The sequence below is a fragment of the Papaver somniferum genome, chromosome 1 (assembly GCF_003573695.1).
Source record: "Papaver somniferum cultivar HN1 chromosome 1, ASM357369v1, whole genome shotgun sequence".
Taxonomy (NCBI): Eukaryota; Viridiplantae; Streptophyta; class Magnoliopsida; order Ranunculales; family Papaveraceae; genus Papaver; species Papaver somniferum.
The window spans coordinates 103,137,664-103,153,658 of NC_039358.1; positions in this window are offsets into that span (position 1 = coordinate 103,137,664).

Sequence of the window (15,995 nt, forward strand, 5' to 3'; positions counted from 1 at the left end):
CTGTTGCGTTCTTCTGAATTTCTGTGGTTGCAAACTGATATTCGTAATGAAAGAAGTCATATTTCCTTTGCATTAAGACCTTTATATTTCCTTTGCATGAACACCTTTATATTTCCCTTGCATGAACACCTTATTAGAGTAATCATATTTACTTTGCATTACCACCAAGAACTGATACCCTACTAGAGTATTCATATTTATGAACACCTTTATATTTTCTTTGTATTGAATTTTAATGCGGTGATGCACATCAATAGGGTTCCGCAAGTACTTCCAATTCAGGTCTTATGAAAATTTGTTTTGGTGTTTGCATGTGTTACACATGAAGTTTGTGTCCGAAGGGCCAACAAAAGCGTGAAATATATAACAGTTTTTGCAAACAAAAAGTATGTAAAATCTAATGACTGCAGAATATTTTTGTCAAGTTTAGCTAAATAGTTTCATCATATGGGGCCTTTTGTTGTAAAAGTCACTTGCACCTTGGGTATTTGGTTCATGCTAGCATGATATTTGGTATGAAAACACTCACCAATTGCTCTGTCGAAGCTAAAAACAATCTCCTCATACACAACTGAATATTGTTTCTTTAATCTACATAGGAGAACAAGCTACAAGCTACTTAATAAATTAAATGTACATATTGCATTCTGTGCACATGCTTAAAAGAAAATATGTAGAACAACGAGGTTCTAAGTTTTGGTACAAAACAAGAGAGTTTTGTGAATGAACAGAGAGATAGAACCTATTGGACAATCGACCATGGTTAAGTATATGCCATTTTTTAAACCGGTGATGTAACTCTGTCCGACCATCCTGATGAGAAGTCCTAGATTAAAATCTGTTCTGTGTCTAGTCAGAAATGCAAAGCTCCTTCTCACTTTGGATAGTGTAATAACTATTAAGAAAGAAAAGTGGGTCACTAGATTCAATCTCTTGAAATGGGAACAACCCGTCTATGGTTGTATATGATGACCACGAGCTCTGCAAATCAATAAAGTCAGGGAGCAGTGACCCTGCTGAATACGAATGCATGCCCAAGTTTGGTGAATCAGCTGAGAATTCAAAGCTACTTTCTGCATCTCTATAATGTTCGATAGTCGAGTCTGTATAACTAAAATCTTGTGAACTAGACTCAGGCTTCCTATGACTTTCTATTTGCAAGTCTGGGATAATTTGAAGTTGTTTCTTCGCCAGGGTTGATGAAGCTGGTGTGGGTTTCATGCCATTTCCTGTTAACTCTTGAACAAGCTTCTTAAAGCTTGAAGGATCTGTAATAGATACTCTAGGCCGTAATGCCTTTAACAAACTATTTTCATAGATATGATCTATCTTGCTTTTCGATACATGTGAACATTCACCACCTCTCTTCTTCATTAAATTTGTATAGGTCGGATTTAGAATGTTTTTATTCACAGCGCCTTTTGGTTGAGCGGAGGATCCTAGGCTTGGTTATATATACTGGATTGAATTCTCCAGAGATGTTCAATGGAGATAAGACTTAGTAATCAAAAGATTCTGAAGATGATGTTGGTAACACAATGTAGTTTGAAAGCAGGAATAACCCAAAATAAAAGAAAAAAATGCTTTCCCTTGTATCTTTCCTGAAAAAAGATGTGCACTTTTGCCTCCTAATAAGAAGAGATTGGGGTTCGAGGATAAAATAAGGATAAATATACGAAGGCTGTTATTGGAGCGTCACACTCCTTTAGAGGGGCGTCACCTAATAAGACAAAAACGAGTCACCCATAAGTAATATCAAAAACCCTTATCTTATATAATTTTGTGATGACCAAACAACCCTTGTTTGGCTAATTTTAATTTAGTTTAATTAATGTGAAAACTACTACCACACTCATTTTTCAGATTTTGATCACTGTCAAACCCACGCCCAAAAAACTTCAAGCGCGCACCCATTTTTGGGGAAGAAATTTTCACAGACCCATATTTCATAAAATTATAATTTTCATTTTATTTCTTCTCCATTCGTAGTTTCTGGTTATTTCTTTCAAAAACTTAGTAGAGGAATTGAGAGCAGCTGATTTTTCCCGATTCAACGGGAGAACTTTGATTTCATGAACTGATTATCTCAAAGGTTTTTATGTCTCATAGTTTCCTTGTGAATTGACAATTTTTCTTCGTTTTTAGCTTTTTAGATCTGGGAACTTTTGTTCCAAATGTCACACAAAATTCAACAGAAAGAACATGCCCTAAACCTAATAATTCTCCTTCACTTGTTTTCCACCTGAATTATGGAGCGAGATCGAGACGTGGATTCATCTTATGGAATAGCAGATGGCATCACCGGAAGATCAATTCTTTACAACAACAACGCCTCTGCGGACTTCTTTCAACAGCAATAACCAATTAATTTGGGGGCCTTTTTACCGGCAACAACAACAGTGGATTTAGAAATTCATGAGAGATACAGTTGAGGATTCGAATTGGGTATAAGTTAGGGTTCTTAGAAGACCAGGTGTTGGTTAAATGTGTGGTGTATGAATCTCGTGTTTGCAGATGAAGAAAAGCTATGCGGGGGAGCTCAGAATTCAGCAACGACACAACTCCTCACGCAAAGAAAATTGCTCAGGAAGTGCTTGAAATTTTGTCTAAAAGGAGAATTACTATGGCTTGAGAATTACAGGTTAAATTAACAACTACTACAATAACAGTAATCAAGAATGTGTCCAACTTGCTGTTAAGTTCCAGCAGGTTCAACTCCCTAGCAATGGAGGTTATGTTCGTGCTAATAGTAATCAGCAACAACATGGAATGATGAGTCCTTTCTCAACAATGTTACCGTCTGCTTTCCCAAAAGGGACCAATCCTGAAATTGAGAAATGTTTTCAAATGGTTGATTAGGACAAAAATGGATTCGTTGATGACAAGGAGTTGCAAAGAGCTCCATCTTCTTGTGATCAAAGCTTTAGTATCCATACTATCCATCTTATTATGCAGATCCGCACTAGTAATCCCAACAATCTTCAAGATAAGTTTGTAATGATTGACTCTTCCTAAAATTTATTTCCCGGTATCTTTCAACCTCTGTCTAACTCGTTATTGATAATCTTTATTGATCATATAAACCTAAACCTTAATAAAGTTGAGTTTGAGGAGTTCGCGTTGTTGGTTGGGATTACAGATATATTGATGTTGGTCATAATGGTTGAATAATTTGTTATCCAGCTACGAAATTGTATGCATAACTTATTATTCATTTACAAAAGTTATGCAATCCAGAAAACAATTGCATAACACTTTATGCAGTAACTTTTTTGTTACTATTGAAACCAACAAAAACAAAGACTGCATAACTTGTCATGCACCTACAATAATATCTGCATAACATGTTATGCAGTCGCGAAAATGGATGCATAACATGTTATGCGTCTGAAAATATGGCTACATAATGCATTATGCATCGAGAAAATAGATGCATAACCTGATATGCATCCGTAAATATGGATGCATACTGCATTTGCATCAAATTTTTTTTTTATGTACGCACTAAAATCAACCAAAAAAATGGTTACATAACTTATACAGATGCATAACTTTGTTATCCAAATGCATAATTTGTTATGCAGTGGAGAAAATGGTTGCATAATTCGTTATGCGTCTGCAGAATGGTTATGCATCTTTTTTGGTGGCTGCATAATGGTTATGTATCAAGTATTCGGAAATTTTGCCTAAAATGATGATCACCTCCGATTTTTTCGTGAAAAACAAAAATTTGATATTCTTGTTTGTACTCGTTGTGTAGCAGCTCTCTTAAAAAGATTTTAAACGATATAGTTGCCAATTATACCCCTGATGCATAACCTGTCATGCAGATGCATAATCCGTCATGTATACATTTTTAATAATTTCATATAATTATGGGTGTCACAGTACCTAAAATCAATTGTGGGCCTGACAATGAGAATATTATTTTTTTTTGGGCCTGCGCCTAATTTTCCCTTAATTAATTACGCCTAGGTTGCACATATAGCAAACCTAGGCGTAAAATTGGAATTACGCTTGTAAATCAACTAAACCTAGGCGTAAAATTGGAATTACGCCTGGAAATCAACCAAACCTAGGCGTAAAATTGGAATTACGCCTGGAAATCAACCAAACCTAGGCGTAAAATTAGAATTACGCCTGGAAATCAACTAAACCTAGGCGTAAAATTGGAATTACGCCCGGATATCAACTAAACCTAGGCGTAAATTGAAATTACGCTTGGAAATCAACTAAACCTAGACGTGAACGACATGCAAATCAAAGTTTACGCTTGAATTGAACTAAACCTAGGCGTAAGTTCTTCAAAAACTAAATTACGATTGAAAAATCTAGTACCGTACCCAGGCGTAACACTAGCAGAAAGTAAATAAAATCCTAATTTTACTTTGGTTTCATTCGATTTAAGCACAAAAACCAGTACAAAAAGATGAGTTTGTTCGATTATTACCTTACATACACCATGGGTTGTTGTTGAGGAGTTTGAAAAATTCATTCTTCAATTGATTGAATCGGTGGAATAAGTTTAGGATGAAGTTGAGGTTGATTACCATCAATAGGATCAGTTTGCTTCTTCCTCATCTGTTTTTATTAGTTTTAATTGAAGGGTTATTTTGGACAAATTGCTATTGAATCAAAAGTATCCCTTAACCAGATTTTTGGTCACCAGATATCCAAATAATGCCCTTCTAAAGGAGTGTGACACCCCAATAACGGTCTTCAAATATATACAGTAGATGTGCAGTTAGGGCACGAAATCAAGAATATTTAGCTTACCATTCACGATTGTCATGTTTAGGTTTTGTCCCTAATATGATGTCGTGATATGGAGACTTAGTCCTGGGAAATATGGTTTTGTCAGAACTCCATCCAAATAGGCTATTTAGTACTAAATTAGTCATTTATTTAGAATCCTATTATTGGGATTTGGGGGCTTATAGGATATCTAAAATCCTAGACTTCCAACATTTTTTTTTATGCAAACATGATAATTTACCATGAATCAGGCTAACCGCCAATATTATCAGCATCCTCCAGTATTGCAGAAGCAATAGAGCTTGGAAGATGATTAATCCAACATTTTGAAACTTTAAAAACCCTTGTGTGCCTTGCTAATTTATCCGCAGGCTTATTACACTCTCTCTAAATGAACTTACATGTCCACAGAGGTTTATTTTTCAATCTAGTAATAATATATGAGATTAATGCTTGGTTTTCCCATGTTGCAATTTTGTAGTCCTTATTGACCGCATCTACCACGAGCCCTGCATCGAGTTTAAAACAGCAGGATTTCACCCCTAGTTTCTCTGCCCAAAGCAAAGCTTGTAGTAAACCCTTGCACTCAGCCTCTTCCGCACTAATGTGTCCATTTGCATGCCTGCATCTTCCCAGTATGAAGCTTCCTGCAAAATTCCGCATTATTAGTCCATGTCCAGTTTGAGTATATCCAACATATTTTTTAAAAGACGCATCACAACAGATTGAAAAGAAATGAGATGAAGGAGGCATCCATCTTTTCAGAATCACAGATTCTGTGGTATTACTTAAAGACTGCCTGTCTAGAAACAATCATAGAGCTACCAGTTGAAGAGTTTAAGTGTTGGACCAATTTAATAACCATAATTGGATTTGGTTTTATATTCTCAAAGGTACATATGCACCTCGCCTTCCAAATTTCCCAAACAGTGTTAGCCATCTTCACAATCCAATCTTCATCAATCTGACACATATCATTGTTAAAACATCCTTTGATCCAGTCCTGCAATGATATATTAGTATCTTGCATACTCCTTCTATCCCCTGGAACCGAGAACCAAACAACTCTTGAGAAGGTATAGTCACACAGATTATGTTTAGTAGTCTCAACTTCTTGTCTACACATAGGGCATAGATCTCCTGAGTATCCTAAGACCCTAGCCATACGTTCATTAGAAGGAACTATATCACTCATACACTTCCATATGAATTGTTTAATACGTGGGAGAGTATTAAGTTTCCACAATTTCTGCCAGAACAGTACATCTAAAACAGTTGTATTAGTGCTGGAATTTCTTTTTATCTCCACCAGCTTGTTATAAGCTGACTTCACTGTGAACTTCCAATTCCTTGTGGATCAGAATACAAAGCACTTCCACTTGCAGACAAATAAAAGGAAAGCTAGGAACAAGATCGAATCACTGAAAGACACAAATGACAGCTGGTGTAGTGGAAAAGAAAAACTGGAGCAGTTACTAAATTTCACATTTCAGTGAAATAATTTCTACAACTAATCCAACAAAAATTTGCTCGACTTACTGCAACCTTCTATATCTGATGAAGACAATGCGTCACTGACCAAGATCCCTTATGAAGCAGAAATATCTACAACACTCAAGATGATGCAGACATGAAAATCACCTTGCATGGATGGCTTTCTGCCTGGATTTTTTCATACTCAATGGCCAACAGTTATGGATGATGTTATTAAGATGGTACAAAGTTTTTTTTCCAGTGGAAGAATGTTGATAAGAATGAACAAGACAAACTTGGGCTTAATTCCAAAGTGCAATCTACCTCAATTACCTGGAGATTATAGGCCGATCGCACTGTGCAATACTATTTATAGGTTGATTACAAATATTCTTGCCACTCGTTTAAAGCTTCATCTCGATAAATTCATCTCTCCAATGCAGACGGCCTATGTACCTCGAAGACAAATCAGGGACAATATTACACTTGCTTAGGAAATAATACATTGTATAAAGAGGAAAATGACGAAGAAAGGATATATGACATTAAAACTCGATATGTCGAAGGCCTTCGATCGAGTTGAATGGCCTTATCTAGATGCTATAATTAAGCGGCTTGGTTTTACTAATAAGTGGTACAATCTTATTTATGAATGCATCAGTACCTCTGAGATTCAAATTTTGTTGAATGGTTCACCATGTCAGGCTTTCAAACCCACTCGTGGAATTTATCATGAATTCAACTAGTTTCTGAGAGAATAGGAAAAAAACAAAAACCTAATCTTTTCTTCACTTCCTCTTCTTCTCTTCTCCTTTATTTCATCGTGATGAAAATGATGATCATTAAAAAAACTTAAATCTATTCTTTTTATCTTTCTTCTTCTTGTTCTGCATCACATCCTGATGAAGATGATGATCCTAAACAAAACCTAAATTTATTATTATTCTTCTTCTTTTCTTCTTCTCCACCGCATCGCGATGAAAGTGATGATCATAAAAAATAAAAAAACAAAGAAACCATAATCAATTTTCGTTTTTGATAGTCAATAAAACTCGTTTCGGTTAAACTAGAGTTAAGAAAAAGAAAAAAAATCTGAAAGTGTTTCTGATTGGGAGTTCTTAGTTTCTCAACCGTAAGTCGCATACTACGTCTGAGAGAATAGGAGATCCTAGCCTTAAATTTGGTTTATGACTGGGAAAATTAAAATTTACAGCCGTAAGATGCTATTTACGGTTAGGAATTCCTAGCCATAAATGATTCCGATAATCAAAAAAAAAAACAAACAAAGGTTTAATTTCGGTTAGGATCTCCCACCGTAATTTTTATTTCGGCTAGGTTTCCTAACCGTAACCTTAGCTTTCGGCTTGGAAAACGTAATCGTAACTTCAAAAAAAACGATTTTTCTCGGTATTGAATCAAAAAAATTGTTATTGGAAATCAAATACGAGACTCTTTTGAGTGTTTTAAAAAAATTGAAAAAAAAAATCAAAATCATCTTACAGAATTGAAAAAAAAAGAAAAAAAATTTGATGAAAATTTTGTTTTTATTTTCAAGAAAATTAGTAGAGTGATTAATCTTAATCTATACATTAATAGTCATTAATTTAGTTAATCATCATAACTAACACTAATTAAATTAGGGGTACTTTAGCCATATTGAAAATAGTTGGATAAGGGGTTATAAAAATTACTATTAATGACGTAGTTAAGCCCCAAAAAACCCATCCAGGGTCCAGCCCCGATAATAGGATTCTTTATTTATTTGAAATATTAAAAGTATATAAATAATACACAAATATTTATTTATAGTTTAGTCCAAAGTGACTCACGATGATGTCAGCAATTTAATTAAAACATAATTATCTTTCAAACCGTTCATATAAAACTTGCAAACTTTATATTTTCAGAAAGCTCTTTCCGAGATCTACAAAAGTATTACCTGTATGACTATATATTTTTCATTTTTCAAATTTTTTTAATTTTTGCTTAATCTCATTGTACAAAAAAGTTCATATGCACAAATTTTCATAACCTTATGCGATCATTTTTCTCATGGGAATTACACAGGTGTACGACTATGTACACATCTACGAAAATCCAACATCCATACTTACAAAACAAATAATATATTAATGAGACGAGACAGTGGTGTACAACTATGTACACATCTAAAAAAAACCTAGAAAACCTAATATCCATAGCCAAAAAACATGCAATATATCAATGAGATGCGATAATGGTGTACAACTATTTACACATATACATAATCCTCAGGTGACATAAGGATGAGGAGTGAGATGAGCACCTAGTCTTAATCCCATTAATAGCTAAAGATAGTTCAAGAATTGAGTCTATCCTTCGCACCCGATTTTTGTGACTGACTATCCTCTTTATGTGTGAGTAGGTTGATACTTACATGTATCGTAGACCCTCAACCAAAACCCTAAGTTTATCATCCCATTTATGATGTAATCATCATTTGTGTGTGACGTGTCACATGATATGGTAGTATTCTCCCAAATTGTTGTAACTTGGACGGAACATTGCTCATGTTTGTGTGTGGAGACAAGCCTAAGTCGTGTAGAGAGATCAAGGATGATTGTTATATATAGCTGCGTGTGTCATGAGAAAAGCACAAGCTTTCCCGAGGTCAAGTATGGCCTATTTTTAAAGTTTTCCGACGTTGATGATGGATTTTTGACAGAGAAGAACACCGTAAAATCGCCTTTTCCATATAGCAGAAATACAAAAATCATACTACTTCTGTTTCTTAAAAAGAGATACTTTCACATTTTCATTTTAGTCTAAAAATAGGTCAAATTGAAAAAGTGAAAGTATCTCTGTTTAAGAAACGAAGAGAGTATATTATTATTTCTAGTCATATATCAAAAATAAAGGGTATATATTTCTATTTATATACATCAATAATTACACTCTCATTGTGCACCAAGAACTATCCCTAGCTTCCTACGATGCTGGAAACATCCATCGCCGTACATTCTCTTGTTGTTGGGGTCAAAAGGCGTCAGCATTGTTGTCCCACGATGTTGTCTTATACCAGCGCCAGCTCCATCATATTAACCTTACAATCACGGCGCTGGATCTTTCCAGTGCCAACTAGCTCTATAGCACTAGCTAGCTCTCTCTCGGCACTGGTTATTGCCACTGCTAGGCCATCTTCCCCATAGTGCTAGCAATAAACAACACCAACCCATCCAGAGTCCGTCGCTGGCCTAATGCCAACGACCCTCTTTACTAGTATCCTGCACCCCGTCAGGGCCGGTCCTGAGTTGTTTTTGCCCCGAAGCGTAATTTTTTTTGTTGCCTCCATAAATACATCAATGATCATTTTTTCTACAATGATGGAACAATAACAATAGCGAACTATTAAGGGAATGAACATATACAAACATACAAAAGAAGAATGAGAGATTGAAGATGATAATTAGAAAACCTTTATAACTTCACTCCTAAGTCCTAATAGCTCTTATTGTTTTTTTTTCTTTTGTAATCCCGCCGGTAATGATTATCTGATGGAATGGGTAAAATACTTCTATTTTAGCATTGACTATTCAATATTTTGTCCGGTACATAACACAATTATGAATAAGCCCATAAAATATTTTTATTTTTAACAAAAACCCAAATAGCAAAACAACTATTTTGTTGCCCCCAAGTGGAGCTTTCCATGCTTCCCCTATTGGCCCGACCCTGACCCCGTTGAGCAACCTTATCTTATGGTGCTAGTCACTGCTAGCACTAACACTACTCCTAACCTTGACTTGGTGCAAAGCCAATTCCATATCCATCGCTTGCGCCATGAGATATTAGATTGATGTCTCGAGCCGTAAATATTTTACAAGTGAGTCTCTCAGCTTAGATCACATATAACACCACTATTAGTAGTTCATATAACTGAGTACCCAGCTTATTCAAATGCCGGCTGTTGGCATCACTAGAGCTCAACAATCATAACTCACTAATTAAAGCTCATCGCTCACATATCATTGATCATAACTCATCGCTCATAGCAAATCGCTTGGCTGTAACATCCCGCTAATTTTGGCACTAAAACTGGGTCCAGAATCTGCAGTGCCACTATCGTAGGTCCAAATTTTTCTTTTTAAGATAAAAATAATTTAGAATTACGAAAGAAAATTGAATGAATATTATTAAATAGATATATAATATTTACCCAAACACTTTAAATGCTTATAATCCAAAATTTAAAAAATCAAACAATTGAAGTAAATAATTATGTGATAACTTTGTTGAGATTAAGGGAAAACAAATCCAAGAGAAAACTGTATCAAGGAAGAGGTTCCACTTCTTCCCAGATACTACAACGGAAACTAAAGAAAACCCCCACGACTATCCCTAAAAAAGTGGGGGTCTAACAACCTCACCCAATATTTCGCTTAGCAATCTGTATGGACTAACTCCAATATACTTTCAAGAGAATCAACTAGACAATCAGACTCAATCTTAAGAAAATTATATCAAGGAGTTATATCTCAATCTCTCAATTCAATCCACAATCAAACAAATAATAATTTGCGAGCCTGATTGAATACAAGAGAGATAACTTGAAAGGTACCAAAGACCAATGTTCAAGGATCAATCAATTTTAATCAACAATCAAAGGTTGGATTTACCAATTGATCGATTCAATGCATAACCTGTGATATTTCAATTATATAACAAAATATAATGCGGAAAAAAAATAACACAGACACCAAAAGTATTGTTAATGAGGAAACCACAAATGCAGAAAAACCCCGAGACCTAGTCCAGATTGAACACCACACTGTATTAAGCCGCTACAGACACTAGCCTACTACAAACTAACTTCGGTCTGGACTGTAGTTGAACCTTAATCAATATCACACAGATTCAAGGTACAGTTATGTTCCTTACGTCTCTGATCCCAGCAGGATACTACGCACTTGATTCCCTTAGCTGATCTCACCCACAACTAAGAGTTGCTACGACCCAAAGTCGAAGACTTGATAAATAAATCTGTCTCACACAGAAAAGTCTATATGAATAGATAAATCTGTCTCCGACATAAATACCTAGGAGTTTTGTTCTGTCTTTTGATAAATCAAGGTGAACAGGAACCAATTGATATACCAGACTTATATTCCCGAAGAACAACCTAGAAATATCAATCACCTCACAATAATCTTAATCGATTAACGAAACAATATGTTGTGGAATCACAAACGATGAGACGAAAGTGTTTGTGACTACTTTACTATCTTGCCTATCAGAGATATAAATCTCAAGCAAATTTTACGATTGCACTCAAACACGATAGAAACGGAAAGATCAGATCACACAACTACAGAGAAAATAGTTGGGTCTGGCTTCACAATCCCAATGAAGTCTTCAAGTCGTTAACCTACAGGGTTTCGTGAAAAACCTAAGGTTAAAGGAGAATTGACTCTAGCTTATACAACTAGTATCATACATGAGGTGTGGGGATTAGGTTTCCTAGTTGCTAGAGTTCTCCTTTATATAGATTTCAAATCAGGGTTTGCAATCTAAGTTACCTTGGTAACAAAGCATTCAATATTCACCGTTAGATGAGCACCTGATTAGATTCAAGCTAATATCTTTCAACCGTTAGATCGAACTTAGATTGTTATACACAAATGAAATGTAACTTCATTTAGGTTTGAGTAACCGTACCTAAACGTGTACACTTAGTTGGTTGAACAATAGTTAACCAATGGTTATCCATATGAGCACTTTCATATCAACCTTATTCATCTTCACCATAACTAGTTCAAATGACTCAAATGAACCAGTTAGAGAGTTGTTCAATTGCTTAGATCTTATAGAAGTATACAAGACACAATTGAAGCAAAATCGGTTTTGATTCACTCGAATCGATTCATGAACATTATAGCCACGGTTTGCAAAGATTGCATTCCTTATTATATAAATGTTTTAGTTCATGAACAAACCGATTTTAAAAAGTAACCTACTTAAGTATGCAAACGGGTACGCGTACTTAAGTAACCAGATTGAGTTTGTTTTTCACTTTCAAACTCCAGCAGAAATTCACGGACGTGAACTTTCCGCCAGTATGCGTACGGGTACGCATACTCACCCGGATTTCCAACAACCGCCAGTACGTGTACGGGTATGCATACTTTGGGTTCCCGGTTTTGGAGTTTTACACAAATTTGAGAACACACTATGTTTATATCCAAAGATGGTTACATGTTCTAAACTCTCATTTCAATCATTGAAACTTTCTTAGAGGATGTTATATAGTTGTTATTCACAAAATATTTTTCATCAAAGCGATTTTCAAGTTATTGAAATAATCAACATGACTATCGTCAGGAGTAAAGATGAACTTGGCCAAAGCGAGAGCTTACCAACACATATTTCGATAAATAGATAATAGAGATAAACTTGGCTCGAAATATCAAATATGTATGATCGAAGTCTATATAGCTATACGACTTTTGTCTCTATAGATGGGGAAAAACGATTTGCTGGTTTTTACGGAATTGAGGAGACTACCGTGCGGAGACTCCTTGAACCGAGTGAAATTTTGAACCTCACACAGATGCACTGCAAGAAGGGAGTGCTTTAAGTTCGATAGATCAATTTGTAGGACTCCGGCCTAAACCAAGACAATGGCCGTTCCAAAGTCAATTCGGTCACAAGAGAGGATGGGTTGATCTGTAGGAGGGAAGCTGAGAAATGTGTGACATCAATGGTGATCTGAGATTATAGGTGTGTCGTGTATTCTGCGTAGGAAAGTTCTGAATGATTGAATTTACTCAGTTGAGAGTGATTGCTCAGACGGTGAGTTCGTGTAGACGAAAGATTGTTTGTATGAACTTGTCGAGAAATTCTTGTGTAGACGAATGTTGTCCCTTTCAATCATGATTCAGAGGCCTTTTATATTGCTGAATTGAAAACACCATGATCCCATGAAGTGTGACAGTAGCCGGAGTCAAAGAGTGGGGAAGTGGGAAATCATGTTAAACCCAGTTGCTCATCATGCGGAGCCTTGGTTAATTTTACACCCACTACTTCGCCAACTCCTCCAACTGATTGCACGACTTTCTCACATTCTCGTCGTGTGTATGAACACACGTGCCGTAGACCGCCATACCAAAATCCTAGTTAATATCCCCCATGTGACACGATTGACATCTCGTGATTGTGGGGTCAGTTGATGACTTTATGGGACGATGAGTCCTTGTACTGTTGAGTTGAACGTGATTTGCAAAAGTTCTGAGACTCAAGAATTGAACATGTGTGTTGAGACAAAGGTTTCATTGTCGAATAAATGTTGATAACCTAAGACGAGCAAACTGTGCTGCTGAATTGTTGAATATTGATAGTTGAACCAGTATTCCTTAGTCTGAGCAAATATTGCTAGTCTGAGCAAATGTTGCTCATCTGATGAATTATTGGTGGCAGGACCAAATAAAATATTAATTCAAAATACTGGCGGCTAGGCCGAGCATAATAATAATAAAGGTGTTGATCACGGGATCAACATAAAATTATTAGTGTTTGAATCTGCTCAGAATTATGTTGTTGTAGAGCTCTGGATTCGAAACCCTAATTTTGATCAATTGATGATTTATTGACAATCGATCACAGAGTGAAGGAGGGACCGGCTACACGGGATGACGAGTCGACCATGTAACGCCCAGATGCTCGGATGATCAAAATACCAAAGTCTCCTGAAGACCCGTTGGTGAAAGGATGATTAAATGCTGGTTTAATCATTTATTATAATAATGCTCGTGTGAGCGTTAGGTAGTAAAACCTGATTATGGAGAGATGAGGGACCGACCAAGGGGTCATGGGACTGGCTCTTGGTGGTCGTGGGACCAGCTGATGGTCTTTTGAGCAAACTCCCAGTTGTTTGAGAAGAGTTTGGACCCAATATGAGCAATTGAGCAAATTAGGTCAAAATTATTAAAACATATGGGACCGGCTATTTGCAAGCCTTAGGGCCGGACTTGGTCGGTCAAGGAGACATGCCCGTGTCACCATAATGTCAGTGTCTCAGTCCTGAGAGTTTCGATATTTTCTGATGCGCGTTTGAGCAATATTTCGAGAAAATATGAAGATTCAGGGTTTTGCTGATACTAGGAAAAATTCATGAGATGATGAAAATAATTAATAAAATAAGGGATTGCAAGGTGTGAGACCGGCCATGGCTAGGGCATGGACGACCAGCTAGCAAGCTCAGTCCCGCAACACCTTTCCCAATTTTATATAATTTTATGTATTTTTCCTGATGTGAGAGAAATATCATGAAACTGAGGAATTTTATGAAGTTAGGGAATTTCCATGAGATCATGGAAATAATAATAAAATAATAGGGAGTCATGAAGTGTGGGACCGGCTATGGCCAAGGCATAGCCGGTCGGCCAAAGGGCCCGTCCCAAGGCAGTTTTCCCAATTTTATAATATTTTTCATGATTTTAGGGAAATATCATAAAACCAAGGAGTTTGTTGAAACCAAGGAATTTGTTGAAATCAAGGAGTTTCCATGAGATGAGGGAAACATAAAAAATAATAATAATAAAGTAAGGGACGTGTGGGACCGACTAAGGGCCGGTCCCACGAGTTTTTCCTAATTTTATATTATTTTTCACGGGTTTAGGGAAATATCATGAAATCATGAAGTTTTCATGAAACGAAGGATATTTGCTCAAATGAAGAGATTTTCATGAAATCAAGGAAAATAATGAAAATATGATAAAATGTAAAATTGGGCGTGGGACTGGTCACGGCACGACCGGCCGGCCGGTGGGCCCAGTCCCCTAGCGCCTCAACTAATATTTTATATTTACTATTTTCTTCCTATTTTGCATAGGTTCATCATTCCTTCGTGTTTTGGAATGCTCGTTTTGCACATTCAGGTGCTCGTTTGTGCATTATTGCTGAGTACACTTGCACCATTTTAATCAAGGGTTACTCGATAGCTGCTCAGATGCCTGTAAGTTGAATATTTATCACTAACCCATGGAATTCTGCTGGGAAGAACCACAAATTGAAGTGATGAAATATTATGAAGAATCGTAGAATATTGTTGAATATTCAGTTAAAGATTATAGATAATTAACTGATGGCTCTATACTAGCAGGCATGTTGTCTAGGAGAATTAATTATCTGAGGATTGAGAGATATGAGCTTGTTGAAACGTCATGTCTCTCCTATATAGTCAGGGAAAACGTTGTTGCATCCTGAAGACGTTGTTGCTCTATACTAGCAGGCATGCTGTCTAGGAGCCGTCCAATCTTTCGATTCTATATAGAAATAATTAATGATATTGCTCAGTATTCATGAGATGCGTCGTTGCCTCAGTTGAGAGACTACACATCTGCATATACTCTGAGAGACAACCTTCTCAGTCAGAGATTTTATGGCATGAGCTTTCATGCTTCAGTGAGAGACATGAGCCTCAATGCTCACCTGATTGCTGGATCAGGAGCACGTATAATTATGGTTTTATGATTTTAACCCCTGTCGAAAATTCACCATCTAGAGTCTCAAAATAGGAGATAGAATAGATAGACTTTTGAGTGATAGATAAGTTCAAGTCTCCACATACCTTTTCTCGATGAAGTTCCACAAGTTCCTTGAGTAGTTCTTCGTCTTCAATCGATGAACGCCGTGGAGTCTAGAGTTCAACTACACTTACTATCATAATCCGAGACTTAGCTATAAGTCGACTAGAAATCAAGACTTATAGTTTTGGCAACTAAACTTGACAA